A 15,750-nucleotide genomic window follows, 5' to 3' on the forward strand; every position below is an offset into this window, starting at 1 on the left:
GACTTATTTATATCTGACCTAATCATTACATAGATCTTCAAAAAAAGTTTTAAATAAAGTTATAAACAAGTATGTGAAAAAATAACCAATAGATAGATGGCCACCTTTAAGGTAAAGGCACTGAGAGAGACATGTTTTCCAGACAGAACTATAGTACAGAAGCTGAAACTGACAAACCAGTCTGCTTACCAGTTAAGTGCTACCAGAATATTTTATTATTAGAGGCCTGGTGCATGGATGTGTGCACCGGTGGTGTCCCTCAGCCTGGCCTGCGCCCTCTCACAATCCGGGACCCCTCAGGGGATGTAGCAGTGCAGGAAGCAGCAGGCAGCCAGGAAGGAGTCAGAGCCAGGGGCCGGGCACCACTCTCGCTCATTCCGGTCCTGCTGCCACCGTGCCACTTGGTAGCGCTGCCATGGAGGCAGGAGAGGCTTGCACCACTGCAGCTGTGCTCTCCAGCCATGAGCCCAGCTTCTGGCTGAGCAGCGCTTCCGATGTGGGAGCGCACTGACCACCTGGTGGTCAGTGCACATCACAGCAACCGGTCGTTCCGGTCCTAACGGTCACTTAGGCTTTTATATATATAGATAGTTCTGAAGAGTGCACTTTACCTGATAAACAGTTAAGAAAACCTGCTGCTGTCCATTTACAAGTGCCTAATGTTGACCTAATGTAGTGGATGCCTGAGCTCTGCTGCTGATTCTAAGACTACAGCAAGCTCAGGAGGAAAGATGTGGTGACCTTGAGTGAAGTCTACTGAATGGATAAGGTGGAAAGGGGAGCGGCAGCACAGCATACTAGCCATCCCTGCCCAAGTAACAAAGGGTGTAGTTATGTGGAGGTTTCTTGCTCATACTAGGCTTAAAACCAGGAAAGAAAAACCTGCTTTGGAGGTTTAGACATCCAGTTGAAGGCAATCCTATATAATTAAAGCCTAATATGCAAACTGACCAAACCACAAAACGACTGGTGGAATGACAGGTCGCTATGACATGCACTGATCACCAGGGGGCAGATGCTCAACGCAGGAGCAGCCCCCAGCCCACACGCCTCAGGACAGCCAAGGTGGGTGCCAGCGGGGGCCCCCAATCGCCCCACCAGTTGCCCACAGAGGGAGGTGACCTGCAGTGGTGGGGGACAGGGCCGGCGAGCAGGCGGCACCAGGCCGGCCAAGGCAGGTGCCAGCAGGGGCCCCCCAATCACCCCGCTGGTCACTCCACAGATCAGTCTTGATCACTGGCCAGGCATAGGGACCCTACCCACGCACGAATTTCGTGCAGTAGGCCTCTAATATTATATAAAAGTAAAACTGTGCAAAGTCACTCAGTTTAAAGAGGTAGAATGTAAATACTACAAAAAGCAGAATGCAAATGCTTTTAGATTCCCATGTAAAAAGAAAGAATACTGTCATCCTATTCTATATAATAAAAGCCCAGCGACTGAACGGCTGAACGATCAGAACGACCGGTTCACCAGTTGCTATGATGTGCACTGACCAGCAGGGGGAAGACGTTTACTACAGGAGCTGCCCCCTGGTGGTCAGTGTGTTCCCAGAGTGGGAGCGACACTCAGCTGACCAGGATGAGCGGTGCTCCCACAGCGGGCTGATTCCCGCAGGCCACGCCCCCACCAGCACACGAATCCCGTGCACTGGGCCTCTAGTATTATAATAAGGAGAGTTTGATTCAGGCAGATTTCCTCAAATAACATGTGACAAGCTATATCCTGGGAAACGGAAGAACAAATATACAGCTAACCAATCTACTTGAAACATAAGGAAGCAAGTGGGGGGGAAAGCAAGGTATTTACTGCAAGAGGAATAAAAACTCTGGAGTTTTCCCAGAAAAGGAAAGAAATAAATATTTAATCTAAATAAGTAATACCAACATTAAATAGTTGGGAAATGAATTATAAACTCAATAATTTCCTTGGGATTAATAGCTGCGGTAGTACCATGACACTGTTATGCCAATGCTAGTAAATAATTTCCTTTTGACTAGAAAGAGTCAAACTATGTGAGGAAGTGAGTGGCCAATAGAGTCTCTACCCTCCACCCCCTCCATCCTTGCTTTAACAATCAAAATTAAGTACTAAACATACTATCTTTTCAATAATACTACAAATCAGTCACCTTTATGGCTTTCAAACCAACTCCAAAGGATATCAACTTTCTTTTTTACTGTCTAGTTCTGTTGCAACTGTACTGCACACACAATCATATTTATAGTTTATAAAAAGTGAAAATAAAATATCTGGCTCTCAGCCTTTCCTTAATAAACTACTAAGGAAAATACTGTGCCATACTTGGAACCTACTAAGATAGCATTTTTGAAGATATCTGTATCAGAATCTTCTGGGATGCTTGTTAAAAAAACATTCCAACTGAATTCGAATCCTTGGGATTAGAACCTGGAAATCAGTATTTTTTTTCAAGTTCCCCAATCATTCATGAGTTCATTAAAGTTAAGAACCCAACATCATCCTTCTTCCACAACTCTGGTAACAGTGCTTTAAGAATAGATGAAATATCAAATAATTAGTGAGAGAGGGAGGGAAGGGACAAGAGAGATCATTTTTAACGGATGATGCTGAGACTCAGAAAAATGACTTAAAGCCATAGAGCTAACCAGAGGCACAATCTGAACTGACCCTATAGTCTCCTGACTCCCAGTCCAACCCTCTTTCCAGTCTACCTCACAGTCACTATGATCTCCAAGAGCGGGAGTGAGCTGCCTAAAGTGAAAGGGATGGAAGGATATATTACTTAATATAAATAACAGGTAAACAGCACATGGTATGGCAAGCAGTTTATACCAATCATTTGCCCTGAAGCACTACTTTTCACGACAGGATAAGGGGAAGTGGTGGAGGCAGTTTTTTGTTTTGTTTAGTTTGGCAAGGCCTGATTACTTATACATTTTATAAATTATCTAATATTTGTACTTCTTCTAACATGACAGAGAAATGTACCATTTTTTAAATTATGTGAATAGGGCCTGGCCGATGTGGCTCAGTGGTTGAATGTCGACCAATGAACCTGGAGGTCATGGCTCGATTCCTGGTCAGGGCACATGCCCAGTTTTAGGGTTCGGTCCTAGACAATCAGAGGCAGCCAATCGATGTTTCTCTCTCTCTCCCTCTCCTTTCTTCTCTCTCTAAAAATCAATAAAGACATTAAAAATAAAAATTATAATAACAACTCAAAAAGGCATCTGGATATTATGAGTCATTTTGGATAGCAGAAAACAGTTCAACTTTCAAAAAGTGAATAATTTTAGTTATTTTGGATGAAAATTTTTCTCATATGAATTTAAAACATTTTACTATCTTAAACGGACAATTCAACCCTTCCTTGATGAATCAGGGTCATTATTATGAAAATCATTTTTTATATTAGGTTGTATCCTAGGAAGTCTTAGCGTTTATTCAATTGAAGCTCTTTATTTTCCTTACACTACGATGGCCAAAGGTTGTACTTAGGTCCCTCCCTCTATAGTTTGTCTCCTCCCCGACTGTTAGGCTAAGAACTTTGCCTTTTCCCCATGTCTTAGTCAGCGTGGGCTGCCGTAACAAAATACCATAGAAGGCATCGCTTAAACAGAAACTTATTCTCTTACAGTTCTTGGCAATCCAAGATCAAGGTGCCAGCATGACAGAGACACTAATCCCGCCAGGAGGGCCCTCCTGACCTATTCTAATAACCTCTCAAAAGCCCCATCTCCAAATATCGTCACATTTTGGGTTAAGGCTTCAACATCTGAACATCTGAAGGGGTATGTGTGGCAAGATTCTACCTATAATGCACCCTTCACCCATTCAAACTTGAAGCTTCTAATCTGTTGGGTTTGAAAATCGGTGATGTGCTTAAGAGAATGCTATGTAAAATAAGAGCAAATAGGCAGAGAGGGGGCCTGATAGCTTTCCAATGAACAAAGGGAAGGAAATTTAGTGGATGGACTTTGCATATCTGTTGTGTCACCCCCACTTTTGTTGTCACTACTAAGTTTCAGAGAAGTGAGGTTTCACTTTGAAATGTTCTTACCAACATTAAATTTGCAAGTCAGAACAAGATTACTCTCACTTCTGCAATACACCAAGCGTAGAAACTGGAGATGAGGTGTTAGAAAAAAGCACGGGATAAAAGTAAGCTTTCTATTTCTAAACTAGAGGCCCGGTGCACAAAAATTTGTGCACTCGGGGGTAGGGGGTCCCTCAGCCCGGCCTATGCCCTCTCGCAGTCTGGGACCCCTTGGGGGTGACCACTTGCTGGCTTAGGCCTGCTCCCCGGGGGATTGGGCCTAAGATGGCAATCAGACATCCCTCTGGCAGCCTGGCAGCCCTCGGGGGATGTTCATTTGCCAGCGGGGAGCAGACCTAAGCTGCAGTCAGAAATCCTTAGCGCTGCTGAGGAGGCAGGAGAGGCTCCTACCACCACTGCTGTACTGGCAGCCGTCAGCCTGGCTTGTGGCTGAGCAGAGCTCCCCCTGTGAGAGCACACTGACCACCAGAGGGCAGCTCCTGCATTGAGCGTCTGCCCCCTGGTGGTCAGTGTGTGTCATAGTGACCAGTCATTCCCAGTCTTTCTGCTGTTAGGGTCAGTTTGCATATTACCCTTTTACTATATAGGATAGAGGACTGGTGCACGGGTGGGGGCTGGCTGGTTTGCCCTGAAGGTGATCTGAATCAGGGTGGGGGTCCCACTTGGGTCCCTGGCCAGCCTGGATGATGGGCTGATGGCTGTTTGCAGCTGGTCACACCCCCTTCAGGGTGGGGGTCCCCACTGGGGTGCCTGGCCAGCCTGGGTGAGGGGCTGAGGGCCGTTTTCAGGCTGGCGGGCAACTGAAGCTCCCAGCCTCTTTTTTTTCTTTTTTTTTTTTATTCTGGGATTTATTTACCTTCTATAGCTGTCACTAGAGCTGAGAGCCGGCTCCAGCTCTGAGGCCGTTGCCGGCTGAAAGCAGGTATCTGGGGTTTGTTTAGCTTCTATAATTGCAACATTGTTGCTTAGACTGGAGCTCAGAGCTGGGCCGCGGCAGGCAGGGAATCTTGGCTTCCTCCATCGCTGGAGCAAGCAAGCCTCATGTTCACTTCAGCTGCGTGGCTGCCGGCCGCCATCTTTGTTGGCAGTTAATTTGCATATCCTGCTGATTAGCCAATGGGAAGCGTAGCAGAGGTATGGTTAATTACCATGTTTGTCTATTATTAGATAGGATTACATATTAGCAATAACATATGCATTAAAAACTATGATTGAATCAACTAGGAAATAAGTAATAGAGATTCTACCTATATGTGTGAGGTATAAGAGAAACTTCGAAGAACTTCTATGACTGCATTGGTGATAAGATACATTTTTTACAACTTTGTCGATATATGTCACATATAATTCATTCACTCAAAGTTTTAGTACATCCATAGAATTGTGCAACCATCTCCACAATCAATTTTCGAACATTGGCATCATCCTCAGAAGATAACCCACACACATTTAGCAGTCCCTTCCCATTTTCTTCCAACCTCTTCCAGTCCTAGGAACTGTTTTCTGCCTCTATAGATTTGCCTGTTCTGGACATTTCATATCAATGGAATCATATGTGGTCTTTCATGACTGCTTCTTTTACTTGCATAATATTATCAGGGTTCATCCATGCTTAGCATTTATCAGTACTTTATTTTTTATTGCCAAATAACATTCTATTGTAGGTATATATCATTTTATCAGTTGATGGATATCTGGGTTGTTTTCATTTTGAATAATGCTCCTACAAACATTCATGTACAAGTTTTGTGTGGACATAGAATGTGGTAAACTGAGAGGGGAGGAGAAATGAGGTAGAAAGTAATGAAAGTATCCTAGATTCCTCATCTTTCATTGGGAGTTATTGGTATTATCTAATGTTAATAATGTAAGAAATTGTGGTATATAGTAACAGTGGTAACCAATAAAAGCACTATAAATAGAAACTATTAAAAGCAGTTGTCTACTGACATTTTACTTTGCATTTTATGTACTTCTCTTCAGTTTGACTTTTCTTTTTTCTATTATGTTTTTAAAATGTGCATGTATTGCCTGGCTGCCAGGCTGGCATGGCTCAGTGGTTGACCATCGACCTATGAACCAGGAGGTCATGTTCCATTCCTGGTCAGGGCACATGCCTGGGTTGCGGGCTCGATCCCCAGTGTAGGGCGTGCAGCAGGCAGCCGATCAATGATTCTCTCTCATCACTAATGTTTCTCTCTCTCTCTCTCTCCCTTCCTCTCTGAAATCAGTAAAATACACACACACACACACACACACACACACACACACACACACACGCCTAAGCAACTGTTCGATTGGTAGCTATGATGTGCACTGACCACCAGGGGGCTGATGCTCAATGCATAGGCATGGAAACATGGAACAGACTGATGAATCTCAAAGGGAAGTGGGGAGGAGGGAGGGCAGGAAGAGATTAACCAAAGATCTTATATGCATACTAGAGGCCAGGGTCCCTTGGCCTGGCCGGCAGAGACCGGGCAGAAACCAGCAGTCCCACATCCTCCAAGGGGTCCTGGATTACAAGAGGGTGCAGGCCAGGCCAAGGGACCCCACCGGTGCACGAATCCGTGCACTGGGCCTCTAGTGTTTAAAATAAAATAAAATGTGCATGTATTACTTTAGTTTTCATGTCTGGATTTCAGAAAAAACAGAAACTTTTAGATCTAGGGTTAGCATTAGATATTTATAAAATTTCTTTATCCCTTGGTGACCAGATATTAGGATAAATCTAGTATCTTGAGCCAGCATGTTCTTGATGCTGACATTACAAACAAACATGACAGTAAAACCAAGTCCCTTTGATGGAGAGTAGAAAAAGAGCTTCTCTACCAGTTGATCTAAAAACTAGTGATTTTTCAAATGGCAGAGAACAAAAAGGCCAATGAATGAGGCCCAAAATTATGCTTGCCAAGATGGTTAATACAGAAACAAAGTCATTCCAGTCTAAGGGCCTCTTCCAAAGCCAAGTGGCTTAGTTTAAGTGATAATCTAAGCATTAAGCTATGTACCTGAGAAATTGTGTAACTTGAAATAAAACCACCTAGGGCAGTGGTCGGCAAACTGCGGCTCGTGAGCCACATGCGGCTCTTTGGCCCCTTGAGTGTGGCTTTTCCACAAAATACTGACTTCTGCGCATGGGCCACGAAGTTTCAATCGCACTGTACGTGCGCACCCGCACGTGGTATTTTGTGGAAGAGCCATACTCAAGGGGCCAAAGAGCCGCATGTGGCTCGAGAGCCGCAGTTTGACGACCACTGACCTAGGGAATGTCCACTGTAACATGGCTGACAAGGTAGCAGTTAACTCTACTTTCACAGTGTCCCCATCATAAATTCTGTTTAACTAAGGCTGCTTCCAGAATCAGAATTAAGCACACACTCATGCAAATAGAGAGCACAGAACAGAAATGTAAGTTGCCCAAATTGCATAGCTTAAATAAGATGGTGACAAAACCCTCCAAGAAGGCTGAGATGGACCTACACCCTCATACAAAATGCCCCAGGCCAGAAGGGAGAGTGTGGAGTCAAACGGGGCCTTCCTCAGGGGACTGTCTCCACTGAAGAGGAAAATCTTCCCCAGAAAACCCTAGCCAACTTCCCCCTACATCTCATTTGGCCAGAACTGGGTCAGATGCCCACTAGAATGAAACTGGGGAAGCTATAGATTTGTCATGGTGTACATCCTGGGGCCTGCACACTGCCATTAAAAAAATGAGGACATCTGGGGCAGCATAGAAGATGGAATACTATTAGATTAGAAACCAACTGTGTTTACTATTTACTTAAATTAAATAACTATTAATTCAACCAAAATGGGTTAAAATTTAAATTAGGAGGTTGGGTGGTAGAAGTATATATATATTGGGAGAAGGGTGTATCCTCCTCTTCCAAAGTAGGGAACTAACTGTTAATAAAAAAACAAACAAACAAACAAAAAAACACAATTGGAGAAATAGCATTAAATCCTTTATTCAGAAATCCAGAGTAAACACTAGAAGAAACAGCTAACAGTTTAAAATGGTTTCTCTGGGGAGTGGAAATGGACATTAGAGGGGATGGGGCATGATGCTGCTCTGTTATTAGCCTAATAATACAAACCTTACTTTCATAGGTATAAAAAATAAATGTAAAAGAAAAATAAAAGGGTGAAAGCATGAATTTTGAAGACATTATGCTAACTCAAACAAGTCAGTCACAAAAGGACAATTATTAAATGACTATTTATATAAATTACAAAGAGTAGTCAAATTCATAAAAACAGGTGACAGAATCGTGGTTGCCAGGGGCTGAGAGTGGGTGGACAATGGGAAGTTATTATTTAATGGGTATGAAGTTTCTGTTTGGGAAGCTGAAAAAGTCCTGGAGATGTATGGTGGAGATTATTGCAAAACAATGTGAATATACTCAATGCCATGGAATTGTACACTTAAAAATGGTTAAAATGGTAAATTTTATGTTATGTATATTCCAACGCTATAAAAAATAAACTTGATTTCAGACTTCTAGCTTCCAAATATGTGAAAATAGATTTCCACTGTTTAAAGCCTACCCCTCTGCCCCACAAAAAATTTTAAGATCAAGAGACAGCGTAAAAAAACAGCAACAACAAAAGTCCTACAAGGAATTGAAAAACAAACAAACCAACCAAGGTGACTCCAAAGTACTTGTAAATATAAACATACACACAACAGACTGGCACGCTAAGGCGGCCAAGGCCATGAGGAAGGACGGTATCCTTCAAAACTAGAAATTGAATTAAAAAGAAACAAAGCACTTGTCAAGTAACCCTAGTATTCCATTAGGAAATCTCAACAATTCTCCATCTGTGCCTCACGTAAGGGCCCACCAAGAGATCAGAAATAAAGATGAACAAGCAGCAAAATGCTTCTAATGAAAGGAATTCGGCCTCCCCTAACCCCCACTAAGGGAAAATTAGAAGTGAAAATACAGAAAGGACTTATAAAGAAAGTTGTTTTCTCTGCTTTTCATTCCTTCAACTTGGGAGGGTGATAAAAGCCTGTGTTTGACTGACTAAAGCACATTTCTGAACAAACTTCAGTTTTAAACATCTGTTCTTCATGGAGGCTCCGGAGGAAAAAGACTCTTAAAAGCTCTACGCCAGATAACGCAGAGGAAACTAAAAGCTGCCTGATTCAGTATCCTCCAGGGAGGCTGATGGTGGCCAGCCCACTTCAGTGTGTGCAACCATGAAATTCCTAACTGCTAATAAAACCAAGAAAGGGACAATTTTTACATCAACAAAAGAACAATGGGAGACTCAGGATCTACTAACTTAGTGTACGACCAAAATTATTGTGGCAAATGGAAAACATCCACGGTTTCTGTAAAGCCAATCCTACTGTCTTTTGACTAACTCCAAGTCTCAATAACTTCCCGGAGTAAAGATTTCAAAGATATTAAGGTCGAAGGATGGCTCCCTGCCCAATCACTTAGGACACTGCCATAACAGAACACACACCTCGGCCGAAAGGGAAGTTGACAATGACTATGCTCCTATTCAGAAGGTCCAGTGTTAAAAGAGGCCTTAGAGAGCATCTGCATGCAGGAAGCCTGTTATTTTACAGGTGAAGAAACTAATATCCAGAGAAGTTAAAAGTACTTGTGGAGATCACAGTGACACAGGAGTTTGGAAATCAACATAAATAAGTGAGGTCCTCTAAGCAAGTATGGTTTGGTTCTCTTGAGTCTTGGCTGCAAAGAATGAATAGAAACAAATGATCTTTTCAGCTAGAACCAGGTCCAAAATGGTGTATGAACCACAAATTAATCTTAAATGTCATCTGATTTTAAGTCTATCTAGCCCTGACCATCAGAAAATCTGGGTCAAAATAAAGTATATCAAAGTATGTCCACTTCTGTTTAGGCTTGAACATTCATCTTGAAATAAATTTTCTCTACAAAAAATGCCAGGCCCTAACTGCAGGAAATGCTGGTTGGGATCCAACTGCAATCTGGATCCATTCTTTGGACTAGATTTCACAGATGTTGTGGCTCAGCCTGTCTGTAATGCTAATAACTAATGAAGGATCACTGCTATTGGTATGGGGAGAGTACTCAGATTCAAGTCTGGCTTTCACTCCAACAATGTGCTTTCCTCCCAAGTTCACTCCTCTTAGGCACATCTTATTAAAAATAAAAAACCCCAGCCTGGCCAGTGTGGTTCAGTGGTTGAACATCAACCTATGAACCAGGAAGTCACGGGTTCGATTCCTGTCAGGGCACATGCCTGGGTTGCAAGCTCAATCCCCAGTAGGGGACATGCTGGAGGCAGCCAAACGATTCTCTACCTCTCCCTTTCTCTCTGTGAAATCAACAAAACCATATTTTTAAAAAAATTGAAAATGATAACCTAGGCTTCATCTATTCAATAAGTTGAATGACTGAAAGTCTCAACTGACTTTTGTCCTAGTATAATGGAGCAACAAAAATCTTTTAAATATTAATTTGTTCTTCTGAAGTCCTGAAAAAGTTCTGCCATTTTTACCAAGCAACTATTCTCCTGCTCGGGCTCCCTTCTTCTCCAACCAGCTGAACTAGCTTGTGTCTGTAAGCCATGCAATACCCCCTACTACAAAATTGTCCCTAAGACTCCAGTCCTCAAAGTCTTTGCTAAATAACCCCTGGGAGAGCTAGTTTACAGATTCGTCCCTTTTCATCCTTCCTATTAGACATTTCCACGTTGCACAGGTCTGTCCTGCACGCTGCAACCCCAACTTGTAAGAGCCCTGTCTTCTCTTGCCAGAATGCACCTGGCTTAAAGCACTGCTGAGTACCTTCAGGATGAGGACTTGCTTACTCCTTTCTCCAGGCTCAGAATTCAGTTTCTCATCAGCAAAAATGCACCCAACATAAAAAAAATAAAGTACATCTTCTTTATTATATCCTTTGGCTACTGATGAATATGAGACTAAAGCTGACTCTCCTATGGAGTGGCAACACATGTTAAATTGTGTTACTCTGAGATAAGTAAATGCCATCTTCCTTGAATACAAGGCAAAATGATTGACACCTTTCATATTTTTCATGCACTTCTCACATGTAATAATGAAAGCCCTTTCATAAATTAACGAAAGCTAGAGAACCAGAGCTCATTTGTTTGTTCAGAAGTTTTTGGCCTAGAATAAACTCAGCCCAAGGTCACTGAATTAGAAATTTTACAACAGTCAGAAACTGCCCTTCCTTCCCCATATCTACACACACAGCTCTATTCCTCGCTCCTAAGAAACCAGATTAAAACTCAGGATTCCCCCAAAGTTCTCTTATTTTATTAACAATCTGAACAGATTCTTTTCCCCTTCTTTCCGCCTTCTCCTTGGTTTACTGACCCTTCCAATGGCCTTCAGGTAATTCTGGCCCAGTGAACCAATAACAACTCTGGCAGAGAGAAAGAGTAAAGGCATGAACAAGATTTCAGGCCATCATAGTTAGTTCCTCTCTGGTGCTCTTGTTATGGCAACAGCATATTTTTCCACAGCTGATGAGGCTGTTATGCAGGGAAAAAAGGCAGAAAGAAAGGCTAAAAGAAGTGTCTATATTTCTGCTCATTCCCCAGAGCACAAGCCTCCCTGAAGGAGACAGTTCAGAATTTATAAAAGGAATAAGGTAGCAGAAAAAATCGCATTAGCCAGCATTCCAGAGGTAGAAAAGTTTCTTTAAATGTCTGAAAACTTCCTTTTTCAGCAAAATAAGCATCTTATGATAGGAGGAGAAAACTGGGATAGGGATAGGACACTAAATTTGAGACTACTCACTGCCATTAATTAGCAGTATGGCACTCACTAACAAGTTACTTAAATTTCTCAGGGCCTCAGTTTCTCTCAGCTAACCAGTGTTGTGAGAGTGAAGCCAAATAATAACTTAACCTTCCATTGAGGCTAGAAGTAGCTTCTCAAAGAACCAAAATAAAATAAAATCCAAGGGCATTTTTTCTTTTAATTTATTCAACAAAAATTGTTCTCTTCCCTAATAATGAAAAAGCAACATGAGAAATCTAAGAGATTACAGCAAGTGTGTTTTCACCCACCTCTCATTTCTCAAACCGCAGGAAGGCAATTTTGAGAAATCAATGAATAAAGAACTCAAGAGGGGAGAGATGGAGATAGTTAAGGTCACTACGTTGTGAAAGTCCCTGCCCAGTCTGATCATTTAGGGCAGGGGTCCTCAAACTTTTTAAACAGGGGGCCAGTTCACTGTCCCTCAGACCGTTGGAGGGCCGGACTATAGTTTTAAAAAAAACTATGAACAAATTCCTATGCACACTGCACATATCTTATTTTGAAGTAAAAAAAACAAAACGGTGCCGAAACCGGTTTGGCTCAGTGGATAGCGCGTCGGCCTGCGGACTGAAAGGTCCCAGGTTCGATTCCGGTCAAGGGCATGTACCTTGGTTGCGGGCATATCCCCAGTAGGAGATGTGCAGGAGGCAGCTGATTGATGTTTCTCTCTCATCGATGTTTCTAACTCTCTATCCCTTTCCCTTCCTCTCTGTAAAAAATCAATAAAATATATTTAAAAAAAAAACAACGGGAACAAATACAATATTTGTATTTGCATGTGCGTAGTTTGCGGACCCCTGATTTAAGGCATTCAACACCATTATCCTGGAATGCTCTGACATGTATATGTCTCCAAGTCTGAGACAGGAAATGCTAATCCCCTTCCTTCCCAGTAAATAGACTTCCAGGACAAGCCTACTGACTGACTCTAATTTTTCTAAATGTTTTCAAGTCTGAAATATATGTTAGCACTTAACTCTGTACAAGTATTTAGTTCTAGAACTAAAAACCATTTCCATCCTCAATACCCACCAAGATTTTAAGACCATTCAGCCTGGCCAGTGTGGCTCCGTTGGTGGGAGCAGTGTCTTGTGCACTGAAAGGTCACGGGTTCCATTCAGGTCAGGGCACATACCCAGGATGGCATAAGGGAGGCAGCTGATCGATGTAAAACATTGATGTGTCTGTCTCTCTCTCTCACTCTTTCCCTTCCCCTCTCTAAAATCAACAAAAACCTATCCTTGGATGAGGATTAAAAAAAAATATTTTAACACTATGCAGAGCAAGAATTGCCTTTCCTACTTTTGTCTGTAGTCCTCCTTTGTGCAAAGCACTGCACTGGGCCCACAAAACTCACCTCCAAGATACCTAACCACATTAATTCAGGTGTCTGGAGGAGACCAAAAAACAACAGTCTTACCCTGGTTGTGGGAAATAAAATTACATGGGGGGCGGTGGGTGGAGGGAACAGAGGAATGTAACAAGAGAAATGAACAAACCATGAGGGCAGAAAATTCCCAAAGGGGAAATTAAATCAATAAGTATTAAACATCTCAACTGCACTGCATTAACTGCTATAAAATAGTGACTAAATCCAATCACAACAGTGCCATATCCTCTAAACACATTATGTAAGTCTTCGTGTTAAAAATCCAAAGATCAGGATGTGTCTACCAATGAATACAGGCTTAATATAATAGATGAGCTAACATGACAAGTATTTAAATCTGGAAAACAAACAACAACAACTGTGTGTGTAGAGACTATCTGGAGACAGGTTCAATGATATTTGAGAAAGTGCGTTGGGTAAATGAATCAGTATTCTTGGCAGAATCTTCCCAAGCATTTTAGGAACTAATCCAAACTACTAGACTGGATTCTATCTTTAAAACAAAGCCTAAAGACCATGCCCTTATTTTAAAAGCATGGTAGCTTGGCTCTTTGAAATATGCCAAAAGGGCGACCCTCTGTGCCTTTCCCTCAGGGGAATAATGATTACTATATCAGTGATTTTTCAACGGGTGTGCCACAAGAATTTTAAAAACATGCAATACCTGACTAGTCAGGGGTGCTGACCTCTTTTCCCTTAGATTGTCAAATAAAAATGACAACAGTCATCCGGTGTGCATGAATCAAAATTACATCTATTTTTTGTCAGATCCGCAAAAAATATTTTTTGGTATGCTGCAGATTTTAGTAATTAGGTTATGTGTGCCATGAGATGAAAAGAGTTGAAAAGTCACTGCTATAGAGCTACAAGTTTAATTCCTTCCCCCGAACAAAAACAGTTGAGTTGCCATTATTACCATGACTTATCTTCTGAACTACTGGAAGCAGAGGCATTTACTGACCCCACAGAATTCTCTACGTTATAAATTCCTTTCCATCACCTCAGAAAACAATATCCCATTCCTTAAAAGCTGTCGGTTCAAGTTTCAGACGACACTGTTTGGAGCAGATTCTGCTCCACCAAAATCTTTCACAATTAAAAAGCGAGGTCTCAACATGTTCAGGGGCTGGCCTTAAACTGATCAGGTCAGGAAGGAGGTTTCTCCAATGAGCTAAGACCACCTCGCTAAGAAACTCCACTGCTTTGCAGTTAAAACTTCCTTAAACTCAGCTCTCCACGCATGAACTTCTCTAGCCCAGGTCATTTTAAAGTCTTCCGAGCCAGCCACCCCTCCCCCTAGCTAGAGCCTGGCTAGATTCCTCTGCAGAACTCTCTCCCAGATTTTTATCCCTTGTTGGCAAGGATGTCTTCTTACTCTAAGGTCCCTTCTATTGTGCAACGAATTCAAGGATCGCCAAGGCCTAACTGAGCGGGCTTGGGTGTAGCACCACTGGTGAGCCCAGCCTCCGGGAGCGATCCAGCAATCCTGGAGGCCGCGGGGGCTGCCAGCACAGTCCCCACCCTCTAGCGACAAGGCACCCCATCACCAAAAGAAGGCAACGTTCTGAAGTTAAAAATGAAGCACCGTCCCCTTCAGTGAGGTCCCTCAAGTTCTCTTTCCAGTCTCCTCCCTTTGGAGAGCAGCCCAGTCAGGGGACGCACAACCTTTGAGCTCCCTTTTCCCCTGACCAATTCCAGGCTTCACCTCTACCCCAGTGTTCTTCCTCGTAAACAGTTCCTGGTCGTATCTTTGAAAAGCAATGCCGGGGAACCTCCCCCTGCACTAACCCCTTCCTCAAAATCAAGCCATCCCACGGACCAGGGCGCCCCCTTAATCACGGCCTCTTCATTCTATCTCCAAGCCCGTCGCTGCCCAAACCCTACCCCCTGACGGCTGCCAGCGCCCCACCACCCCCACCTCCTTTCCCTCGGCTATCACTCGAGCGTTCCTTTATCATCACTCTGTCCTCCAGCCCGGGACTCCCCCCGCCCGTGGGGCCTCGTCCGCAAAGTAAACAATGCTGTCAAAGCAGGATAAGCTGGGCGAGGCTTCCAAACGCCGCATTCCAGCCTACTCCTGGCGTTCTAAAAGCAGCCAAACAAGTCGTCGCCGGGTCCCGGGAGCGAATTCCTCTCCCCAACTTCCTTTCTTTAAAAGGCCTAGCAGACAGCTCCAAAGCCAAGTATGAATGTGCACAAATGCACAACGCGCAAGAGGCAGAGGCGATGCAGAACGGGTGCAAGGCCGAGTGCAGGCGAGTTTGCCCGGGAGGAGTCGGAGAAGGGGGAGAAAACTAGGTCGAGTGCCACGAAGCGGGAACAAGGGCTTTTTTTTTTTTGCAAAGAAGAGCCACGTTTCCAGAGTGGGCGCGCGCTCAATGGAGCTGCGAGCGCGAGAGAACGCGAAGTTAAGGTTCCCGAAAGCAGTCCCACGGGGCTTTGGAGGAGCGGGGCAGGTTGGGTCGGGCCGGTTGGCACCGAGCCAGCGGCCCAGCGCGGACACGCCCTGAGTTAAAGGACCGT

The 15,750-nt window shown here is 43.4% G+C and overlaps 1 protein-coding gene across 1 annotated transcript in view; it reads left to right on the top strand.

Annotated features, from left to right (window-relative positions):
* Window positions 1–15,306: 15,306 nt before the first annotated feature.
* LRRC20 (leucine rich repeat containing 20) overlaps window positions 15,307–15,750 on the top strand; it is a 53,208-nt gene continuing 52,764 nt past the window's right edge. The window contains exon 1 of the mRNA XM_023763593.1: window positions 15,307–15,482. The gene's annotated coding sequence lies outside the window, so the exon portion shown is untranslated. The remainder of the gene's footprint in view (window positions 15,483–15,750) is intronic.

This window comes from Myotis lucifugus, unplaced genomic scaffold (genome assembly GCF_000147115.1).
Source record: "Myotis lucifugus unplaced genomic scaffold, Myoluc2.0 scaffold_292, whole genome shotgun sequence".
Taxonomy (NCBI): Eukaryota; Metazoa; Chordata; class Mammalia; order Chiroptera; family Vespertilionidae; genus Myotis; species Myotis lucifugus.